This window comes from Nanorana parkeri, unplaced genomic scaffold, assembly GCF_000935625.1.
Source record: "Nanorana parkeri isolate BGI_ZX_2015 unplaced genomic scaffold, ASM93562v1 scaffold775, whole genome shotgun sequence".
NCBI lineage: Eukaryota > Metazoa > Chordata > Amphibia > Anura > Dicroglossidae > Nanorana > Nanorana parkeri.
This window is the reverse complement of record NW_017307043.1, coordinates 166,480-178,790: the sequence shown is the minus strand read 5'-3', so window position 1 is coordinate 178,790 and position 12,311 is coordinate 166,480. Positions and strand designations below refer to the sequence as shown.

Genomic DNA, 12,311 nt, shown 5'->3' with positions numbered 1-12,311 from the left:
TTTTTTCTATTCTGACATGCTCGTGTCAGAATAAAGAAAAAAAGACACAGCACTGTTTCTCTCCTTGGCGGCCTGGAGCAGGAGATTCCCGGGGCACCAGGGAGAGTTTGCTGTTTCGAGATCAGTGTCCCTGGTTAGCAGTTAACCAGGGACGCTGATCTCTCTGAAAGTGGCCGGAGCCAGCCGTAAGATCACGGCTGGCTCCACCCAGCTGTCAGAAGCAGGCCCAGCGGCCGGCCGCTCAGCCAGCTTCGGCTTTCAGCAAGGCTCAGCCGAGCCGATGCATATGCGTTCGGCTCGGCTGAGCCGCTCGGCCATGATCGGGAGCTGTACGGGCTATTGTGAATAGCCCGTACAGCACCCCTTCGGTTCTACTGAACCGAAGGGGTCCTGGGGCCGAAGCTAGCCGAAGGATCGGCCGAAGCTACGGCCAGATCCTTCGGCAGCTTCATGAATAGACCCCTTAGTGCTGTAAGTCAGGAGTGTTAGCTAGTAAGCCTTTGATCTGTCCTGCTGCTGCAAGGCAGGGGTATTTACCATTATGTTACTGTGCTGTCCAATTGTACTTAACATACGCCTTCCGCTGAATTTTTGATCCTCTAATTTTGGGCTATGTTACTACATATAGATTGAAAGTTTGAAATTTTACTGGGGATGGCATGTTGTACAGTATGTAGGCAATCATATAAAATGCAATTGTGGAGTTTCTTTATTAAAACAGTGCAGGTATTAAACTATTAGTTGCAAAGTGCAGTATCCTTAGCTATCATAAATATCAATTTTAAACCAGTCGGCTTAAGAGCTGAAGAAAAAAAAATGTGAACAGATAAAGTGTTCCTCTGGACCCCTTACCAGGGTACATGCTGTGATAGTAACTACGGAAAGCATTGCATCTCAGCAAGATGCCGGCTTATCCAAGATGGCCATTGGGTGCATTGTTGATACTTTTTGACTATGTGTGACTTTGAAGGTTACCCCATAGTGGAATGGAACCTGGCATGATTCCATCATTGGATAAAGTTCTGTGTGTCATTTGGTCTTGGGGTAACAAGAATCCAGCTTCATTAGGCTTAAGTAATGTGAATTCTAACTGGTTCCTTTTAGTGACTGCATTTTGTACTTAACCCTTTACTTCTTATACTGTTAAGTGAATTTTGCCATATGTATCATATTTGTCATAGATGGTTATGCACATACATAACTAAAAGTAGCTTCTGCCTCAATGTCTTTTCAAACTCTCTTTCTAAAACATAATTGTATGCTTGTTGATTGTATATCTAACTAGTGTTTTCTTACCAAATGTGCTGTTGGTGAATTGTATGTTAAGCTGGAACCTGAAATAACTTCCACAACATTTATATTACAACAAATTTATGGTATGTTGTGAAAATAACCCAACACAGATAGATTTAAAACACAATCAGTCTATCTTAAGGTGGCACAGGTATTTACCACATGATTCGAGACATTTTACAAGAACAGGAAATTACTGTTTAAAATGAAAAAAATGCAGTATAAAAGTATACATGTTTGGCAATAATTTCTGAGAATAAGGAAGCCATTGAACATTGTATATTTTTTGAGTAATATTTTGGCAAGAAGCCTTTACAAGCTACTGAAACAACATCGTAAAATATAACTTTATTTCACATTTATTGTAACAGGTTTCACATATTTTGAAATAAAAAAATAGTTGACTGGAAAATAATGCACATTAACAGTACAATTTTGATTATTTTTCAATTAAGTTCTTGTTTTAACTTTGCAGATAAAAAAAATATCACCGAAGCTGTCTCAGTTAAACTGATATTGCCGACAGAGGCCGTGACTCAAAGCATCCTGAGGAAGGTGGAAGTACAGCCAATTAAGGTTACTCCAAAGCCAAGTGTTTCTACAACACCACCAGCTGTGAAAAAAGCTGAAGTGCAGTCTACTGTTCAATCTAGTGCTGTGGAAGACATTCAAAGCACACCATCAGAGTCTCCAGAAAGATCTCTGACATTGTTAGAAAAAGAACAAACCACAATATATCCAATGGCTACCGAGACAGAACAGGCTGAGGGTCAAAGAGAAGAAGCTGTAACTTCACCTTCAAAGACTGCTGTCGAAGACTCATCTCTTTCTTCAGACACAGTATCACCTTCTCAGAGTCATGAAACAGAAAGTATTCAACCAAGTGCTGAGAAAGATCAAGATCAAGAGCCATCTGCTTTTACTGACACAGCCAATGAAGAAACACCAGAAATATCAACATATTCACCAAAAGATCTTATCTCCCAGCCTTCCCACGAAACGATGGAAGCCAAAAGTGCAGAAAGCTTTTCAACAGTTATTATACCACATGATGTTTCCCACATTAGAGACTTTGCTGGTACTACATCTGCTCCAGAGGTGCCTGACAGTTCTGCATTTGACAGTGTGCCAGGGACAAGCTTTGAGCAAGTTGCTGTGACCATTGGTGAATCACTGACACCAAAAGACCCAGAAGTTTCCAGTGTACAGACGAAGCTGGAAGTATTCACAGTATTCAAACCTGACACCAGTACTCCATCTACACTAGAAGTCACAGAAACAAGTAAAATATCCACATCTGTTCAAACTGTTGCAGAAGTCACAGAAGTAGCCACGTTGCCTGAGCAACCTTTTTCTACCATCAGTGAACCTGTAGAAGAAGCAGAATTGCCCTCTGAAGGTGAAGCATCGACTGGTGCAGCTGTAACTGTCACAGAACAGGCACAGACCACTAGCCTACCAAAAGAAGAGAGTTATGTCACTGTAAAAACTGAAACTCCGTCAATTGAAACAGTTTCTGCTTTGGAATCAGATAAGCCAGAATCAGATGACAGTGCTGATGAAACAACAAGATCACCAATTCAGATGATTTATGATGTGACTGATAAAGTTTCCACAAGTACAGTATACAAATCCGATAAAACAGAGGGCTCAGGAATGCTTGAAGAAGATACTCTGACTAAAGGGACAGATCTGGACAAAAAGGAAGAACAATTTCCATCAGCTACGCAAGCATCTTTTGAGAAAACCCCAGAAGATGGTACTGCATTACCAGAAGATATTGCAACTGTTTTGACTGAAACTGCATCAGCCCGGGAAAGCCAAACAGCAGAGATACCAGCTGTCGAACCAGAGCCAGTAGGTACAACAAAAGCATCTGAAGCTTTCACAGAAATGTTATCATCTCAGCCAAAAGATTCTCTTTTTGAAGGAAGTGGTGTTGAGGAGGATACAAAAATTAAGCAAATTGAAACAGCAGAGGGCCAGCAAACTACAGTAAGCACACAGAGCGCCATTACTGCTATTCCCACTGAGAAACTGGATGAAGATAAAACAGAAAGTACAATTTCTGAAGATGGGCTTAAATATGTAGCAGGGACTGATTTACCAACTACAGATGTGACAGAGGAACAGGTACTTCAAACAACTGCTGCTCCTAAAGTTCAAGAAGATATAACAGCTATTAAAGAGGAGACTACAGCAGCCTCTATACCCATGTCTTCTGCAGTGGTGGACACTGAAACAGAAAAAGCTGTCACAGAGGTACAACCAGATACTAAGGGTACATCCGAGGTGGAGGAAAAATCTGTAGAAAGTCCATCCAGCCCTCAATCTATCTTGTCTTCATCAGCGATTCCTGCTGCTGTTACAGGTCAACCTAAAGATGTTAGTGAAGGTTCTGGAGAAGATGTTACTGTTCCATTATCTGTCACTACAGATATAGCTGCAACTACACCACTAAAAGAAATAGTATTCACACCTAGAACATTGCTCCCATCAACTAGCACTCAGAAACCAGTTTTGATTGATAGGGACCCTGATGAGGAGACAAGTAAAGGAACAATAGTGATTGGTGAATCTGTTGCTCCTCTAAGGACCACAACTGAATCTGATTTGACAAGTAAAAAGCCAATAGCAGAGATTGATTCTGAATATATCACCAGTGGAAGTTCAGAAGAACAAAAAAAAGAACCTTGTGATGACATTGCTGGTACATCTCCAACTGGGTCTACGGAAGATGAAAGTCAGCATTTCCCTCCTATCAATGTCATCATCGTCAATATTCCTGAAAATGAAACAGGTATGCCTTCCTATTCTGCTATTATTTTTTTGTACTTGTTTAACCAGATATGTAGATACAGGTATGTGTTTCTGATTGTGAGAGGGAAATTTAGTTAAATGTTATGTAATATTCTGCCCATCAAAAGATTAGAAACAAAAGTTACTATTTCTCCAGTAGCTGATATTCAAACAAAGTATCTACTATCACAACTGTGGAGTGTAAGGTCTCGTTCACACCTAGGCGTATTGCATATGCGAGTCTGTCGCGCAATTCGCGGTAAAAAAGTTGCGCGACCGTCGCGCGTTTCCGAAGGCTACTTGGCTGTATCCCAATGGAAACGCGCAACAAAACGGCCCAAAGTAGTACATGTACCTTTTCAGGCGTGGGCCGTTTTGTAGCGCGTTAGGGACGGGTGGAAATACGCCAAGGTGGGAACGAGACCATTGAATACAATAGGATTTAAATTTTTGAGCGCTTTGTAGAGCGCGCTACAAAACGTTCAGGTATGAACGAGGGCTTAGATCACAAAGGACAGTCTCCTGTCCATCTATAAGCTTGGAAAAGGAAGGAAGGAAGGAAGGAGGACAGTCCATCTATAAGTTTGGAAAAGGAAGGAAGGAGGAGTTGGGAAGAGGGGAGTGGAATGCCTTGCTGTGGCTGTGTGTTTATACACAAGGTAGCTCCATAGACCCCTGAAAATGGAGAGGAACCACCCTAAAACAGAATATCAGGCTCAGGGGACTAACTGATTCTGCAGGAAACCAAACATCAAGGAGCATCATCCATTGTAAGTGAATTGATCAGCATTTGAAATAGCTCAAAGACCTTTTGACTTCAATATTACTTAAAATTTTTGACCAATCCTCCTCTTTTACATGTCATAGCTGAGCAGTCTGAAAGATAAAAAATCAAGTCGCCTCCCATAGTACAGGGACATCTTTCCTTGCCCTGTAATAGTAGTTGTCAGTCAGTTAGTATGATGTAGTGTAGGAAGATAGACACCAGCTTTGAGAATGTCAAGTTAAAGTATACATATTACTGCTTTCCTATTTCATCTTATATAACTGAAAATATGATACATTACTGTTTTTAGTGATTTTAAAAGCTCTTAACTTTAATACAATTTCCAGTTTGTTTAATTAGACTGGAATTTGTTTGGTCCCAACGTTGCTTAAGTTTAGGATGCCATTCATATTTATTATATCTATTAAGTATGTAAAGCCAGATTCTGAAACACGTGTGAACAAATACCCCTGTGTACGTGTGTCTCTGCTCATTCTCTAGAAATTACGTTTTTTGATGTGTACATTTATAGTCCCAGCATAACAGCATGATTAAGTCAGTGGACGCAGGTGCAAATATTAATAAGGAAAATAAATGACACAAGTGTTCCAGTGTGACAGGAACAGTTCTAATGCAGGTGTAAAAGTTAATTTAAAATGGGCCTACTACTGCTAGGTCTTATGGAAACGCTTCTTGTACTATATTATTCACATGGTGCTACAAATTACAGTGTATATTAAAGATACATTTATAGTTATATACATAAGAGATTATTAGAAATGCAGTGGATTTGAAAGCCCTTAACATAGGGTAACCAAATTCTCAAAATTAAATCTTTTAACCACATCTACAAAACCACACAGTCATTTGTAGCCACACACATAAAATCACCAAAAATCAATATAAATGTGCAATGCATAGGAAAGCCAGGCCAAAATGTGATTGCATGCTCTATCAGTGCCATATTGGCAGTGGAATATGAGATTCTTACTGGCACCATCTCTAACATGGCTTCCTGGCAGCAGAAGATAGTGATGTTAGATTATCTGAAATTAGATCTTGACATTTTTGTTCATGGCAAATGTGGTGTATATGGTACAATATACTGTAATAAGTATAAATAAGTATATAAAGTAAACTTGTTAGGACCTGTAGCCCTACAACAGCTGGAAAGCTGGGGCTGAGCGTCCTATACTATAAACGATCCTCAAGAGCACATCTGCTAAAAGTCTGGAAAGGAAAGCCACTAAATGAGCCACCTATTGACTGAGTTGTTTTTAAAGTCTAGCTAAAGTTTGAGGGCATTGTCATAAAACAGATACCTTTTATTTTTTTAATTTTTAATATTAAAGGGAATCCATTCATCAACCAATCCAAGGGAGTATTATGCAGATAATTTTAGGTCTTTTCATAATATAAAATGTAACCCACTCTGACTGTGACATTAAGGTATTATATTTCTATTTCTATATCCCTTTAATTTTACCTCCCTGCATTAAAAGAGAACTATGAGGTGAGTGATTTCCCCTCATCCTCATAGTTAGAGCCGACCTGTGACAAAGTAGTTAGAGCCGACCTGTGACAAAGAAGCTGTCACAGGTTGGCTCTATTGATCGGGAAGTGAGCAGAAACATGCACCGATCCAATCACTTCCCGATCAGTCACTGTTCCCTCCAGGGATTCCCCCCTCCCCTCTCCATTCCTCCAGTGCTGAGTGGAGGAATGAACGTGGGAGGGGGCGGGCACAGCTGGCTCTGCCTCTAGATAGGCAGAGCCAGATGTCACTCACGCAGCTGGGTGGATCTCGACAGTAATGTCGGGATCCGTCCTGGCTGCGGCGGTCTCAGTATATCGCGGGCAATAGCTTGCGATATACTGAGCTTTGGGTCGTGAGAGGAGGTTAGTATATGTCTTCCTGTGAACCTAAAGAGAACTATGGGGAAAAACATCTACCCCATAGTTCTCTTTTAATTTATAGTTTGCTAGAATAGGGTGTTTAATAGCAAATCCCATGGTTATTTGAGAATCTTAACATGCTGTCATTAGTCTCTAAAACCTCATATGTTATATACAGTGTGTCTGCTCTTTGTATTTGCGCTCTGTCCTATTGTACATGGCAGGTCAGGGACCTTATCTGGTTCTGTAGCTCTCCTACAACCTAAGTTTGTTGCAGCCAATGCATGGAACCTCAGTGTGCAGGGAGTTTTAAGGACTAAGGCAGCTTGATGAAACAAATGCCAATATCATAATTGCCCCCATATCCATACTTAAAAAGCACTTGGGTAGAACAACTTGAATCTTTTTACATGCACAGAACATTGCTGGCAGGGCAGAGTAGATCTGCTCATGAATGTGCTTATTCCTTAAGATACATATGACATGTAATGACAGAGTTAACTGAATGAGCAATATTGTGGAAAAGTAAACAGAAGCTAACTGAAAACATCTTTGGTTGGTTTGGTTGCTTTTGAAAGAAGAGAGATTTTCCAATTTACACAAGGTAGGAGTAATCCTCTTCGTTTGGGGCAATATTTTACCAGCCTTTCCTCTAAAAAATGCCAGCAACCTAGTTCCTTATGGCCTGTTCACATCTCTGCATTAAGGCATGTTTATATCTTTGCATTTTCCATTTGTAGTGGTGTATTTTTCATGCATTTATGAAAATTATACATGCGATATCATTCTTCCGTATGGCAGGTACACATTCTGGAAATCGCGCCAAGCGTAGATCAAGCAGGATTTTTTTTTTAAAGCACAGTAAAATGCACATATGTGAACTGTACTTAGAGCGGCTCTGAGTTAATCAGAGATACTAAAGTCAAAGAACTTTCTTCATACAATAAAACCTAAAAAAAATTCATCGTCACATCATAATAAATCTTCGAGCAGCTGTTATCAGCTGATCACTAAAGGTAATTGTAGGGTCTTTGTGTGACAAGGTCTATTGAGAAGTAAGGCTGTTTGACACTTGTTCTAAATGAACCCCGTTCACCATTAGTTAAAACGTGGCTTCACTTTTACAAGGCAAAAGCCTGCTGTTATAGGGTGACTATTTTATTCTGACCAGCCATGCTTGCATTTGATAGCAGGGCAGCTAATAAACCTGAAACAATGGTTAAGGTGCAAAAGAGGTTTAACATTGCAGTGTTTTGTTACTGGCATACTTCACATAGTCCTGTTGTTTGAGGGGTATTTAAAAACTTGTCGCTACTGGATTTTACTGACTGACAAAAGAATAGATCTCACTGCGACACTGCATTGGATTTACAGCTTAGAAAAAAAAAACTTTCATAAAATGGTTTGTATAGAATTCTGTACTCTGCTCTCACTTCAGCCGTATTAAGATTGCTTAACAAGCTGAATACTCTTTTATGAGATCAGCCATATCCATTCACAATTTAGGGGTTTCATTTAGATGGGCTCCCATATTTTAACTTCTTTTGTAGGCTTCCTTAGATACAAGGATGTGTTGCTGCTATATAGCAATCATTTCTAAGGAAACATACGCAGTCCTTCCAGTCTTTTGTTTGTTACCAAGGAGACATCTCAGGGTTTGACACTGTGATTACACACTTGGAGTCTTCTACTCCAACAGAAATAATTGCTTTAGAGTCACTATTTCATTACCAATTTGCAACAAATTTTGGGCTCTTGAATAAATTGAGGTTTTAAGTATCAGAGGGCCCACAGAGCTGACTTCTACATATTAATGCACCTTTTGGTTTCCAGGAGGTTTCTGTAAATTTGGCAGTTAAACAGCACAAATAGAGTGTTGCACTTTATCTTAAGATCTGATATAAATGTCGAAGTGAATTTGCCAAAAGCGGTGATTATTTATTTTTTAATGACAATATTCAGACACTGCTGACATATTACTCAGAACTTTTTTTCAGAGTACATACAGTAGATCCATCCCCATCAGTCCTTATACTCTGAAGGAGCTCACAATATAATGTCACCGCTTATTATTACACTCATTGATTGCTGTGTTATAAACTATAAACCTCAATAGCAATGTAATTCTGCACCTCCCATACTGAAAACTCTATTCAGGGGCACAGAACCTGAGCCTGTTCAGTCTCTCTGTGAGTGTCATGATTGCCCCTGAACGTGGATATGTTGTAGAGTTAAGCAGGTCTTGCACTTGTAAAATTATGAACGAGCCCTGCTATAGAATACAGTAGCCTGTGGGGGTTGGGATTCCCCCATTTACACTGTTTAGCGTGGATGGGGGAATGGAGCATTTTTTTCTAATGAACCTTACTCTAGCTGAGCTGCAAATCAATAATTGTCCCATTAATCACAATTTGCACTAATATGAATATTTTATGAATCCTTTAATGACCACCAATTTGCTTTCAAAACAGATGTTTAATACGCCCTTTTCATTGAAGTGCTTACTTATTGCAGTGAAAAGCATGTCATAGCTTCTTTTAGGCTGAGAACAAATGGCACAGTAGGCTACCCATATAGATGGGTCCAGTCCCAGCAATAATGGTAAGATAAGGAAGTGATCATAAGTCTCTTGGCTACCCCTAGTCAGTGTGGACTCCCCTGGACAAGCTTCAAAGGAAGAATCAGCCAGCCAAATGGATTTTCTGGCTTTTGCTATTATTCCCCCATGATTAGGGGCTTATTCAGCAGAGTGTAGCACACTGTAGGTGTTGGCTCTGATAAGTATGTGGGTGCAGCTTCTACATGATTCTGGTGACATCATGTAGAATCACATCAAAGTAAGACAGACAATTATGAAAAACATGCAACTTTATTCAGCAGTGGCTACACACTGAAAATAAAAAATTGGGTAAAAAAAGGCAAATGTGTTCAATATTCAAAACTGGAATCACAGTATTGGTGTTAAAACATCAACAAATGTGATATCACCTGATAACATGAACAGATAACAGAAGATGTATTAATACTATATAGGTGGCTACAAGAGTCTTTATTATTAAGTTCTAATTCTTAAGTGTAGTGACCCCTAACCAATCAGAATTCATCTTGTACTGGGATCACCCCAGTACAGTGAATGCTATCTGCATAAGGCTGGAGCTGGAGCTGTCTGCACAATGTATAAACATAAACTCAGCATCAATGAATGATTGTGTGATGATCACATCTTCCAACTGTTGTATCATGTCATGGTTAGTCTGGTCAGACTGGTCATCGTTAGATTTGTCAATTAAAAATGTGTGGGGATCTTGTGTATCTCTTATTAGCGTGAAATTGCATTGGCAGAAGTTTAGAGAAAGTAACAGTAGAGTTATTTCAAGTAATTGTAGGGTCTTTGTGTGAGTAAATCTCATGGCCTTTCATCTTATTTTCCCACAGTAGTGCTAGTGCATTTTATGCTTGACATACTCCGTTTAGTATTCATGCCCAGGTGAGGACTCCAAGGTAAGCATCACAAAAGCAATTACCATACATCCCTTTCTATAGCCTGGAGGATGGGAAACGCAGATGGGAGCTTCCCTTTGAAATTAGAGAGCTATAATAACACAGGATTGACTGCTGCTGCTTTGGGTTCACAGTGTAAAGAAAGGCACTAACATTATTTACAAGTCATCATGTGTTAAATTTGTTAAACATCTACTGTACGCTTGTCACTGTTTATTTATACGAGGTGTAAACGTTTCTAAAGAAGGACAAAGCACTGCACTACAGTTCACTACAGCATGTGCTTAAAAGCGTCACAAAAAAGAACATAGAAAGCTCTTGTGGCAGTAGATGTATTTTTCCTGGTTCAGACCCAGTCAGTTGTGAAGGAAGAGACATGGTAAAACACAGGAGCTACGGGTTTCCAAAATGGATCCTAGCTGTTAGGCTGCTCATAGACAATCAGTTAACAGGAAGAAATCTGCCCATTCTCGTCACTGCTGTGTTGGCAGCATTCTTTGATTGTAACTGATGGACAATGCAGTGCATATGTGGAAGTTTTTATCCCTACCCCCTCCTCCTTTATAGAAGAAAGAAGGATCAGGCCCTACTTGCACTGGAATTTTATGACAAGTTAAAAAGATTTACTGTGCAGCACTAGACACATTTGAAAGGAAGTCAAGTTACAAATGGCCTAATTATTGAGAGCTTGAATTGGGAGCAACACAGGTAACAATCAGAACACCCGTGATGGCACAGCCTAAAAATGCGTTGTTTTTTAAAAACTTTTGATGCTTGTCTAAAAATACATTTGTGATTATGTGATGTGGCCATATTAGCTATACACATTGCTTAATGGTGTTCTTCTGGTGCACATATACTAAAATGTTCTCCAAAACTGATCATATTTACATTGGATGAAAAGTAGACACATTGTAATCTGGTAAAGATATACTTACTCATAAGGTTAAGCTGTAAACTGTCTGGGCTATGCCTTTTTACAGTCCATCTTAACATGCATTCAAGTTCATTACCGATTAACAAAAATGTAGTTGTTATTTGTGTATCACCCGGCTGTAGATCCTCAAATCACCTCTGAATTGATGCTGACATTTTCCTTCCTTCTGGAGGGTGGCTGCTTTTGTTGCCCATGGTCCCTGTGTGTGTTTTGTAAAGTAGCCACCTCTCCAATCGCTCCTGTGATGGACTACACTCTCATGTTTAGTTTACTAATTTGTTTTGAGATTTGTAGTGTATCCCGGGAGCGAGCTTGGATCGGTGGCTATTTTATAACGCATACAGGGACCATGGGGAACAAAAGTAGCAACCCTCCAGTAGGAAGGACAGTGTTAGCACCAATTCAGAGATGATTTGAAGATCTATAGCCAAATGATACACAAAAATCCCACATTTTTGTTGATAGGGTACGTGAATGCATTTTTAAGGTTTAACTCCTGAGTTTACTGTCACTTTAAGCGATATCTTAGAATAATGCTATATCACCCTGAAAAATTGGGGTATTTTTTTTTCTTACTTTGGAACCAAACATTGGCTTGTTGTGTGTTTTCTAAAATTTACTTATTTATTTCATTGAATGTTTAACATTAAATCTAGAAGCTTTGTTGTCACTTTATTCTTTTCCTGGCCAGTTTTAAGGCCCATTCAAATTTGTCTTACAGAAGGGCTCGCACAAATGTTATGCTTGATGCATATTAGATAGTGTTTAATGTTCTGTTTTCTCTGAGACATGGTTGCGTAGCAATGTCAATGGCATGACAGGTACTGTCACAATTTATGTGCCATGAATTATTGGAGCACCTCATCTCCCAAAATTATCTTTGTGGGAGGATCAGTGGTGTATTTAGGTTTGGGGCTGCCCTAGGCAAGACAAAACTTGGGCGCCTCCCCCCCCATACACTAAATTTACCCCACCTGGCTGTGGTCTCAGGTGGGCTCTGCAGGATCTGTGGTTGTCTCTACAGGATCTGTGGTGGGCTCTGCAGGGTCTCAGGTGGGCTCTGCAGAGTCTCAGGCTGCTAAGCCCACCATAGACCCCGCAGAGCCCGCCGCAGAGCCC

At 39.9% G+C, this 12,311-nt stretch overlaps 1 protein-coding gene and 1 long non-coding RNA gene across 2 annotated transcripts in view; one reads left to right on the top strand and one right to left on the bottom strand.

The window, feature by feature from the left end:
• The window catches only part of VCAN (versican), a 95,741-nt gene that overhangs the window by 48,992 nt on the left and 34,438 nt on the right, over positions 1 to 12,311 (top strand). The window lies entirely within an intron of this gene.
• LOC108793711 overlaps positions 1,896 to 12,311 on the bottom strand; it is a 19,014-nt gene continuing 8,598 nt past the window's right edge. The window contains exon 3 of the long non-coding RNA XR_001941658.1: positions 1,896 to 1,906. This is a non-coding gene — a long non-coding RNA (uncharacterized LOC108793711). The remainder of the gene's footprint in view (positions 1,907 to 12,311) is intronic.